Source organism: Triturus cristatus, chromosome 2_2, assembly GCF_964204655.1.
Source record: "Triturus cristatus chromosome 2_2, aTriCri1.1, whole genome shotgun sequence".
Lineage (NCBI taxonomy): Eukaryota > Metazoa > Chordata > Amphibia > Caudata > Salamandridae > Triturus > Triturus cristatus.
In genome coordinates, this window is record NC_140582.1 from 454,368,518 (window position 1) to 454,381,562 (window position 13,045).

The window sequence follows — 13,045 nt, forward strand, 5'->3', positions numbered from 1 at the left end:
AGCGTTACAACAAACAAATGATGGACGGAATGCTGACAATGCATACATTCTCCCCCAGTCAAAAGATCTGGGTTAAATCCATCGTTCTTTTGCCCACTACGCCACCCCAGTTTAGACATGGCCATATGCAAATCAGTCTTGACCCTGTGCCTCATGGGAACAGTCCAGCCCGAACTGCCAAGCCATGTCTTCCCTGGACCAGAATCAAGCATCCTAGGACCGGTTTCTGGCTATCAGCCGTCATCAGCCAGGATAGCTTGACTCCAGTGGCGTAGTGAGCACGGGTCCCACGTCTGGGAATACCCATCCCACTTAGGGCGAAAAAGCGTTACAACAAACAAATGATGGACGGAATGCTGACAATGCATACATTCTCCCCCAGTCAAGAGATCTGGGTTAAATCCATCGTTCTTTTGCCCACTACGCCACCCCAGTTTAGACATGGCCATATGCAAATCAGTCTTGACTCTGTGCCTCATGGGAACAGTCCAGCCCGAACTGCCAAGCCATGTCTTCCCTGGACCAGAATCAAGCATCCTAGGACCGGTTTCTGGCTATCAGCCGTCATCAGCCAGGATAGCTTGACTCCAGTGGCCTAGTGAGCACGGGTCCCAAGTCTGGGAATACCCATCCCACTTAGGGCGAAAAAGCGTTACAACAAACAAATGATGGACGGAATGCTGACAATGCATACATTCTCCCCCAGTCAAGAGATCTGGGTTAAATCCATCGTTCTTTTGCCCACTACACCACCCCAGTTTAGACATGGCCATATGCAAATCAGTCTTGACCCTGTGCCTCATGGGAACAGTCCAGCCCGAACTGCCAAGCCATGTCTTCCCTGGACCAGAATCAAGCATCCTAGGACCGGTTTCTGGCTATCAGCCGTCATCAGCCAGGATAGCTTGACTCCAGTGGCGTAGTGAGCACGGTCCCACGTCTGGGAATACCCATCCCACTTAGGGCGAAAAAGCGTTACAACAAACAAATGATGGACGGAATGCTGACAATGCATACATTCTCCCCCAGTCAAGAGATCTGGGTTAAATCCATCGTTCTTTTGCCCACTACGCCACCCCAGTTTAGACATGGCCATATGCAAATCAGTCTTGACCCTGTGCCTCATGGGAACAGTCCAGCCCGAACTGCCAAGCCATGTCTTCCCTGGACCAGAATCAAGCATCCTAGGACCGGTTTCTGGCTATCAGCCGTCATCAGCCAGGATAGCTTGACTCCAGTGGCCTAGTGAGCACGGGTCCCAAGTCTGGGAATACCCATCCCACTTAGGGCGAAAAAGCGTTACAACAAACAAATGATGGACGGAATGCTGACAATGCATACATTCTCCCCCAGTCAAGAGATCTGGGTTAAATCCATCGTTCTTTTGCCCACTACGCCACCCCAGTTTAGACATGGCCATATGCAAATCAGTCTTGACCCTGTGCCTCATGGGAACAGTCCAGCCCGAACTGCCAAGCCATGTCTTCCCTGGACCAGAATCAAGCATCCTAGGACCGGTTTCTGGCTATCAGCCGTCATCAGCCAGGATAGCTTGACTCCAGTGGCGTAGTGAGCACGGGTCCCACGTCTGGGAATACCCATCCCACTTAGGGCGAAAAAGCGTTACAACAAACAAATGATGGACGGAATGCTGACAATGCATACATTCTCCCCCAGTCAAGAGATCTGGGTTAAATCCATCGTTCTTTTGCCCACTACGCCACCCCAGTTTAGACATGGCCATATGCAAATCAGTCTTGACCCTGTGCCTCATGGGAACAGTCCAGCCCGAACTGCCAAGCCATGTCTTCCCTGGACCAGATTTAACCCAGATCTCTTGACTGGGGGAGAATGTCTGCATTGTCAGCATTCCGTCCATCATTTGTTTGTTGTAACGCTTTTCGCCCTAAGTGGGATGGGTATTCCCAGAAGTGGGACCCGTGCTCACTACGCCACTGGAGTCAAGCTATCCTGGCTGATGACGGCTGATAGCCAGAAACCGGTCCTAGGATGCTTGATTCCGGTCCAAGGAAGACATGGCTTGGCAGTTCGGGCTGGACTGTTCCCATGAGGCACAGGGTCAAGACTGATTTGCATATGGCCATGTCTAAACTGGGGTGGCGTAGTGGGCAAAAGAACAATGGATTTAACCCAGATCTCTTGACTGGGGGAGAATGTCTGCATTGTCAGCATTCCGTCCATCATTTGTTTGTTGTAACGCTTTTCGCCCTAAGTGGGATGGGTATTCCCAGACGTGGGACCCGTGCTCACTACGCCACTGGAGTCAAGCTATCTTGGCTGATGACGGCTGATAGCCAGAAACCGGTCCTAGGATGCTTGATTCTGGTCCAGGGAAGACATGGCTTGGCAGTTCGGGCTGGACTGTTCCCATGAGGCACAGGGTCAAGACTGATTTGCATATGGCCATGTCTAAACTGGGGTGGCGTAGTGGGCAAAAGACCGATGGATTTAACCCAGATCTCTTGACTGGGGAAGAATGTCTGCATTGTCAGCATTCCGTCCATCATTTGTTTGTTGTAGCACTGTTCCCATGAGGCACAGGGTCAAGACTGATTTGCATATGGCCACGTCTAAACTGGGGTGGCATGGTGAGCAAAAGAATGATGGATTTAACTCAGATCTCTTGACGGGGGTGAATGTTTTACTTTGTTCTACATTCCGTCCATCAATTGTGTGTCTTTTGCTTTCTCGCTCTTAGTGCGCAAGGTATGCCCGTACGTGGGTCCTGGGCTCACTGTGCCACTGGAATCAAGCTATCCTGGCTGAAGAGGGGTGAAACCCCGAAACCGGTCCTAGAATGCTTGTTTCTTATCCAGGGAGGAGCTGGCTTGGCTGTTCGGGCTAGACTGTTCCCATGAGGCACAGGATCAATACTGATTTGCATATGGCCAGGTCTAAACTGGGGTGGCATGGTGAGCAAAAGAATGATGGATTTTACCCAGATCTCTTGACTGGGGGTGAATATTTTGATTTGGTCTGCATTCCGTCCATCAATTGTGTGTCTTTTGCATTTTTAAATTGGGGTCTGGATACATGGATCCTCCCCAAATCCTCCGCGAATCCACCCTAATACAGGAAGGTAAAAAAAAGTTTTAGGACAATGTCTTGCCCATCAGATGTCCCTCACAGACTACTCCTTTAGTCCCCTGAGGTCAGAATACGTCTACCCTGATCCATTCTATCACTTTTTAGCTTATTTTTTCCAGCTGGGAACCAAGTCTTGATGAACAAAATGGTGGCAGCAAATTTGTTTCTCAGGTTGTGGCCAGCCAATCATGGCATTGCTGTTGGCGCATGAATTCGCAAATCCAAGGAGGATCCAAGGAAGATTTGCGTCCCTATATTTGCAAATTTGGATTTCAGTTAATATTTCTTAAACCACTCAATGGATTTACACCAAATAAATTAAAGTCCGTTCTCTGGACCAATGTCTACCATTCTGCCAAATTTGGTGTAATTCCGTTCAGCGGTTTAGGCTGTTGCTGTGTCTAAAGTCCAAATCGGGAAATTGCATGGGGAAAACATGTTTGGGACTCTCCTTTTTCTTGGCCTCCACTTCAGAGATCACCCCAAAACTTAAAAGACAGCAGCGCTAGTGAGCGTCAAACTAGTTTCAAAATTTCGTGAAGATTTATCAAACTGTGCCAAAGTTATTGGCAAAACAAAAAATGTTTATCCTACCTATAACCTCCTACTGGCGACCGCCAGTAGGTAATATATGTAGAGGTATATACGGATATAGGTATATCTAGTTATAGATATATCTAGTTATAGAGAGATAGATATATTTGTTTTTACAGAGTGGCAATAGCTACATTGTAGTTATAGTTAGGATACGCAAGAGGTAAGAATTCCTCAGATTTTATCTTGGTAATAGTTTTGCCACCATATGACGAATCTCCATGAAACTTTGCAAACCTAAAGCTTTTTCTACATTGGCGGACCATACAAAGTTTCATGCAGTTTTGTCAAGGGGTTGCACAGATGTTCTACTCAGCCACAGCGTGAAAAATTGTCAGTTTTGTATTAAATTTAGCAGGTATATAGTTTATGGTGTGTAGATTATCCTTTTTGGTAGTAGAGGTCTGGTACATATTTTTAAAGTTATAAGGCTTTCAAACTTAATGATGTATATGGTCGCTCTATTCCGCTGTAATTTCATGGCAGTTGCCGATGATAAGACAGTATATGATTGAATAATGGCTGCCTTTACAAAAGTAAAAGGCAGTCATGTTGTTCTAATCATAGTATGCCTGTGATCTGGGTACTGCCCCTGATAAAGGGGAAATTATTGAGTTTCTATATATTTTTTAAAAAGGTCACAGAGTACCGTGCTACTACCTAGAAAGTACCATGGTACTTAATATTTCACAGTTATAGTGTACTACAGTGTATTTTGAATTTGTTGCATATTTACAATAGTTAAAGCAGTTCCACAATACTACCTAGAAAGTACTGTGCTACTTAGAAAAAGTATTACTACATTTCACTACCTATTAACACTTAAATGAAGTGGAAATAGGTAGGGATCAACAATACAACCTACTACTTACCTATATGTAAGGCCCTAACCCAGAACATAGCCAAACTGTGGTAAAAGCTACATGGCAGCCTTTTACTTTAGTAAACACATCCATTAGCCAATGATAAACTGCCTTGTGATCGGCATGTACTGCAGTATACCACAAAGTTACAGTGGTATACCACGGCACTATATATAACTAAGTGTTGTGTCATTTATAACTTTAATTGTACATAAGCAATGTAGAGCTAATACCACTACATCTCTTTAACCTACCCTGCACTAAACCGCATGCCACTACACTCTACGCCACAGCACGTTATGCCACTACTCTCTGCGCCACGCTACTCTATGCTAGTCGACTCAATGCCACCCCACTCTATCCCACTTTACTCAATGTCACTCCACTGGTCGCCACTCCACTCTACACTATTCCACACTATGCCACTGAACTCTATGTCACTCTACAACACTTCACTCTATGCTATTCCACTTTGCAACACTCCTCTCCATAGCCCTCCACTCTACAACACTCCCCTCTATGCCACTCCACTGCAGGCCACTGCAGTTTACGCCATTTCACTCTACACTATTCCACTTTACACTACTCCATGCAACTCCCTTCTATGTCACTTCAGTGCTATGATATTCCTCTAGAAGGTACTTCACTCTACACTACTCCACTGTATACCACAATACTGTACCCTATTCCACTCTCTACTATTCCAATGTACGTGACTTGGCTTTATGACACTCCACTCTATGCCACTCTACTGAATGCCACTCCACTATACGTCACTCAACTCCACTCTATGCTGGTCCACTCTATGCCATTCCATGGTGCACCACAACACTTTACACTATTCCACTCTATGCCAATTCATGCTACCAAACTCCACTCTACTCTATTCCACTCTATGCTGCTCCATTGTATGCCACTCCAGCATACTCCAATTGACTCTACACTACTCCAGTCTGTGCTATTCTACTCTACGCTATTGCACTCTATGCCACTAAACTCTATGCCACTCTATGGCACTCCACTCTCTGCTATTCCACTCTATGTCACTCTACTCTATGGCACTCCACTCTCTGCCACTCCACGCTATACTACTCCACTATACCCCATTCAACTCTACCTCACTCCACTCTACATGATTCCACTCCACACCACTCCACTCCATGTTACTTCATTGTGCACCACTCCATGCTATACTATTCCACTCCACTTGACACAACTGCACTGTATGTTATTCCACTCTACACCACTCCACTGTACTCTATTATACTCTACACCACTCCAATCTGTGCTATTCCACTGTATTCTACTCCACTCTAAGCCAGTCCACTGCGCACTACTGCACTGCACGCCACTCCACTCTGAACAATTCCATTTCACGAGAATCGACTCTATGCCACTATATTCCACTCCACTCTGCGCCATTAGACTTTAAGCCACTTCAGTCTATGCATCTCCGCTCTATGCCACTCCACTCTATGCTATTCGACTCTATGCAACTCCACTCTCTGCCACGTTACTGTACTCCACAGCACTCTACGCAACTCCACTGTATGGCACTCCACTCTTTACTCTTCCACTGTACCCCTCTTTGCTTTACACCTCGCTATATTGCTACACTCTATGCTATTCCACGCTGCACCACTCCACTGTATGACACTGTAATATATGCCAATTTACTGTATGCCACTCCACTCTACACTATTTTTCTCTATTCCCTGCCATGCTATGCTATTCCACTCTGTGCAACGCCACCCTATACCACTCAAGTCTATGCTACTCTACTCTAAGTCGCTCCATTCTACATTATTTCACTCTGCACCTCTCCACTCTACTGTACACCACTCAAATCCATGCCACTCCATTCCTTTCTACGCCACACCACTCTATGCTATTTTACCCTAAGCCATTACAGTCTACACTATTCCACTCTAAGTCGCTCCATTCTACGTTATCTCACTCTACATCTCTCCACTCTATTGTACACCACTCAAATCCATGCTACTCCATTCCTTCTACGCCACACCACTCTACGCTATTTTACCCTATGCCATTACAGTCTACACTATTCCACTCTATGCCACTCCACTGTGCACCACTCCATTGTACACCATTCCACTCTTTGCAACTGCAGTCTATGTTACTCCACTCGACACGACTCCACTGTACGCCATTCCAGGTAATTCCACTCTATGCTATTTTACTCTACGTCACTCCACGTTATGTCACTTTATGCCAGTCAACTCTATGCCACTCCACTCAATCCAACTGCATGCTACGACACCCCACTCTATGCTATTCCACGCTAGGCCACTCAACTCTGCGCCACTGTATGCCACTCCACTGCATGGTATTGCAGTCTATGCCACTCCAGTTGCAGCCACTCTACTCTACACTATTCCACTCTATCCTACTCCATTGTTTCCACTCCACTCTACGCTATTCCACTCTACTCCACTTGACTCTACACAGCTCCACACTATGCTATTTTACTGTACATTACTGCACTTTACACCACCCTAATGTGTGCATCTCCACTATACCCTATTCCACTGTACTGTGCAAGGAAAAACAAAGATGGTTAATGAAAAAGGGAATGAAGGCCGGAATGCTGAATAGACAGAAGGGTGAAGGGAAGAATGGGGGGATGAGTAGGTAGATGAATGTGTGGGTAGATGGATGAATGGGTGAAATAATAAGTGAATGGAAAGGTCGATAGACAGGTGTCCGGATGGCCCAGTAGATGGATGAGTGAGTCAATAGATAGATGCATGGACAGGTGAAAGGATGGTAGAATAAAGGGATGGATGGATGTAGGAGTGGGTGAAAGGATAACCAAATGGATGGCAGAGTGGGCGAATGAGAAGAAAGATGGCAGCGTGGATGGGTAGATAGCAGAGTGAATGGAAGAATGATGATAGATGGCAGGGTGAATGGATAGATGGATGAATGGCAGAGTGGATGGATGGATGGCAAGATGAATGGATGGCAGAGTGGATGGATGGATGGATGGATGGCAGAGTGGGTGGATTTGTGGAATAGGGAAAGATTGACTGACGCATGAAAAAATGTAAAGGTGAAATTGTGGCTATCAGTGGGTGGACGGGAGGGTAAAAGGATGAATGGATAGATGTCTGGATAGGAGAGACAGGGGAACTCTTCTAAGGAGGGTCGGCTCACTTGCTTTTTTGCTTTTTGCCACCAGAGCTTTCATTTCAAAGCAGTGGCTACTTAAATTTTCTGGCTTCTCCTTTGCACTTTACTGTACACCACTCTACTCTACACATCTTTACTCTATGCCACTCCACTCTACTCTATTCCATTTTGCGATACTCGACTCTATGTCACTCTGTGCCACTCCACTCTATGATATTTCACTCTACACCACACCACTCCACTGTGCACCACTCCACTCTACGCCATTCCACTTTATGCCACTCCACTCTGCGCTATTCCATTGTGCTTCACTTTACACCTCTCCACTGTATGCCACCACTCCACTCTACGCTATTGTACTCTACACCACTTCACTTTATGCCACTCTACTGTACACCACTCACGTCTATGCCACTTCACTTTACCCAACTTCACTGTATGCCACTACACCCTATGCTATCCCACTGTACACCACTTAGCTTTATGCTACTGTATGCCACTCCACTTTAGGGTATTCCACTCTACACCACTCCACTATATGCCGCTCAACTTTATGCTTTTCTACTCTACACCATTCAGCTTTATGCCACTCCACAATACGCTACTCCACTGTAATTCACTCCAGGCTACGCCACTCCACTCTATGCTATTCCACTGTATGCCACTCTATGCCACTGCACTCTACGGTATTCTACTGAACGTCATTTCACTTTACCCCACTCTATTGTATGCCACTCCACTCTACGCAACTCGACTCTATGCCACTCCACTCTATGCTACCCCTTTGTATGCCATTCGACTCTAAGATATTTCACTGTACACCACACCAATGTATGTCACTCCACTCTACACTATTCAACTCTATGCCTCTCCACTCTATGCTACTCCACTCTAGGCAACTCAACTTTATCCCACTCTAATCTACGTCACTCTACTCCACCCTATTCCACTCTATGCCACACCTCTTTACGCCACTCCACTGTACGCCACTCCACTCTACACCACTCCACTCTATGCTTTTTCACTGTACACCATTTCATTCTCTGCCACTTCACTGTATGCTATTCCATTTTACACTACTACACAGTACGCCATTCTACTCTTCTCCACTCTACGACACTCCACTGTATGACTCCACACTATAAAACATTGTCCTCCACTGTACTCTATAGCACTCCACTTAACAACACTCCAATCAAAGGCAGTAAACTCTATGATTTGAAACACTATTTAAAAACCATTGAAATTCAATGAAAAAAACAAAGGTTAAAACTTAGTTATAGTTAGCAAAACTTATATATTCTTTCTATGCAAACCAAACTTAAACTACACCAACATTAGAAATTATAGATATAACTTAAATTTATAATTTTCAATTTACGCACCACCTTCAAATTATTAGATCTCGCTCACGTCCATACACAGTGTGGTGAACTCAGTAGCCACACTAAATTGACTATAACTCATGACTTCTCAGTGCACTGCTTATACCTTTCATATTACATCATTTATACCATCTGACATCAGAGCATTCATATCAACACTTATGACACCGCTAATCACATCATAGCATTCATATCAGCACTTATGACATCGCAAATAACATAATTTGGTCCAACACAGTGTATAATAGAGTGGTGAGTTATAGTTAATGTTATATAGCTACCAAATTGCCATATGTTGTGTCTGCTCTGTTTCCCTTGTGAACTCCCCACACTTTGTCCTCCTGTGCCCTCCCTCAGAACAGCATCATTAATAATCTAGTGAGCAGGAATAGTACTGACAAATCAGAATCTGCAACCCAAACTCTAGTCGGTCAGTTGTGCAACCAATGGGATTAGTCATACTGCTAGGAAGTCACAGCCTCAGTTTCTGTGAGAGGACAACTGATAATAAAGAAAATATCATACTATAGTTTCCTTTACTTTGATTGTAATGCCAGGTTTGTGATAACACATGTATGCCATTGTCACATTTAATATTCTATGAATATCATTAACTCAAAGATAATCTGAGAAGCCCTCTCAGGCTGTATCAGTGCTCAAAGTATATAGGGATCTGTAAAGCTCCAACAATAAACAACAATCTCAATATTTTCTAAATGTATTGCAAATCCTACAAACCCACATTTTTCTAATTAATAATCTGGTAAAAAGATATTTCATATTTTTGACATTGAAGTATTTTGCCCCAATACGTATTTTATGTATGTTCAAAAGAGTTTACCATGTTTTCTTCTCTGAAATGGTTACCAAAAGGGCCGGGTCCCACAACTCTGAGTCGCCTTGCTCCATAACTAAAAAAACATTTCTCCTTTAGCCCCTAAAAGGGGGAAGCAAAAGTAATTAAATGGTGAGCTGAAACAAAGTAATCAGAATAAAAATCTTTTGCAGAGACCTAAAGTAGTGCACCAGAATCAAGATTTGCACAAAAAAATCACCTAATTAAATACTACTATGCCACTACAATACAGGAAGTCTGATCTTGTGTTAAGCACGTGATATCTGTCTTATTTCTTCTCTCTTTAGTCAGTTGACAAAGTAGAGAAAAAGTCATCGAACCTATGTATGTAATGCTCTGTAGTTTGCAAGACAGATAAACATATTCTATTATGATGTGTCTAAAATATGTGGCCTCAAACTGTTTCTTAATTATATAGTAAATAAATATTTTTGCGAAAGCATACCTGTCAACTCTTTGCAATAGCTTGGCGGGTGAAACATAAAGATCATATCAGAGTTCAGATTTCAAAATAAAAATCCTTGAAAAAGTCAATAGATCTGTTTTTGTGTTTAGTGAAAATTATTATTTGAGCTTCAGTAAACAAAGAGAATAGGTGCCACAAAGCAGGGATAGTCAAAGTTCTTCACGTAGAAACCAGGTACAGCAGGTTCAACAGCAGTGCAAGATTCTACTCTTCTCCACTCTACGACACTCCACTGTATGACTCCACACTATAAAACATTGTCCTCCACTGTACTCTATAGCACTCCACTTAACAACACTCCAATCAAAGGCAGTAAACTCTATGATTTGAAACACTATTTAAAAACCATTGAAATTCAATGAAAAAAACAAAGGTTAAAACTTAGTTATAGTTAGCAAAACTTATATATTCTTTCTATGCAAACCAAACTTAAACTACACCAACATTAGAAATTATAGATATAACTTAAATTTATAATTTTCAATTTACGCACCACCTTCAAATTATTAGATCTCGCTCACGTCCATACACAGTGTGGTGAACTCAGTAGCCACACTAAATTGACTATAACTCATGACTTCTCAGTGCACTGCTTATACCTTTCATATTACATCATTTATACCATCTGACATCAGAGCATTCATATCAACACTTATGACACCGCTAATCACATCATAGCATTCATATCAGCACTTATGACATCGCAAATAACATAATTTGGTCCAACACAGTGTATAATAGAGTGGTGAGTTATAGTTAATGTTATATAGCTACCAAATTGCCATATGTTGTGTCTGCTCTGTTTCCCTTGTGAACTCCCCACACTTTGTCCTCCTGTGCCCTCCCTCAGAACAGCATCATTAATAATCTAGTGAGCAGGAATAGTACTGACAAATCAGAATCTGCAACCCAAACTCTAGTCGGTCAGTTGTGCAACCAATGGGATTAGTCATACTGCTAGGAAGTCACAGCCTCAGTTTCTGTGAGAGGACAACTGATAATAAAGAAAATATCATACTATAGTTTCCTTTACTTTGATTGTAATGCCAGGTTTGTGATAACACATGTATGCCATTGTCACATTTAATATTCTATGAATATCATTAACTCAAAGATAATCTGAGAAGCCCTCTCAGGCTGTATCAGTGCTCAAAGTATATAGGGATCTGTAAAGCTCCAACAATAAACAACAATCTCAATATTTTCTAAATGTATTGCAAATCCTACAAACCCACATTTTTCTAATTAATAATCTGGTAAAAAGATATTTCATATTTTTGACATTGAAGTATTTTGCCCCAATACGTATTTTATGTATGTTCAAAAGAGTTTACCATGTTTTCTTCTCTGAAATGGTTACCAAAAGGGCCGGGTCCCACAACTCTGAGTCGCCTTGCTCCATAACTAAAAAAACATTTCTCCTTTAGCCCCTAAAAGGGGGAAGCAAAAGTAATTAAATGGTGAGCTGAAACAAAGTAATCAGAATAAAAATCTTTTGCAGAGACCTAAAGTAGTGCACCAGAATCAAGATTTGCACAAAAAAATCACCTAATTAAATACTACTATGCCACTACAATACAGGAAGTCTGATCTTGTGTTAAGCACTTGATATCTGTCTTATTTCTTCTCTCTTTAGTCAGTTGACAAAGTAGAGAAAAAGTCATCGAACCTATGTATGTAATGCTCTGTAGTTTGCAAGACAGATAAACATATTCTATTATGATGTGTCTAAAATATGTGGCCTCAAACTGTTTCTTAATTATATAGTAAATAAATATTTTTGCGAAAGCATACCTGTCAACTCTTTGCAATAGCTTGGCGGGTGAAACATAAAGATCATATCAGAGTTCAGATTTCAAAATAAAAATCCTTGAAAAAGTCAATAGATCTGTTTTTGTGTTTAGTGAAAATTATTATTTGAGCTTCAGTAAACAAAGAGAATAGGTGCCACAAAGCAGGGATAGTCAAAGTTCTTCACGTAGAAACCAGGTACAGCAGGTTCAACAGCAGTGCAAGATTCCATGACACAGAGAATATGAACAACATGGGCAGGAGCAGCACAAGCTTCAATGCTATGCTTACGCAGAACAGATACGGCCTAAAATTCATTCATTCCTTCCTTCCGCCCTTCCTTCATTGCTTCTTTCCTTCCATCCTTTCTCCCTCACTCCCTCCCTCCCTTCCTTCCTTCCTTCCCTCCGTCTGTCCTTCCTTCCTTCCTTCCTTCCTTCCTTCCTTCCTTGCTTCCTTCCTTCCTTCCTTCCCTCCCTCCCTCCCTCCTTCCTTCCTTCCTCAGAGTTCTCAACAGGAGATATTAACAAGTGACACAATAACTAGGGAGATACGGAAAGCAGTACACACAAAACAGGTTTACAGTCATTCTAGCCTTAATTTACAAGTAATACACAGTACATGATGTATGTCGAATGTAGTCAACATGCAAAAATGTTACTGATAAAATACATATGTACTATATGTGATAAAGTTCCTCTGACTGTACATTGTGGGTATATTGCAAGGCTATGAAGACTTTTAAGACCATATAGATTACTAAGACCAAAGGCCGAGTTCCTTCAGTAAATCATAGAACTGACCCCAGTGGTGACTTGAAATATCCTAA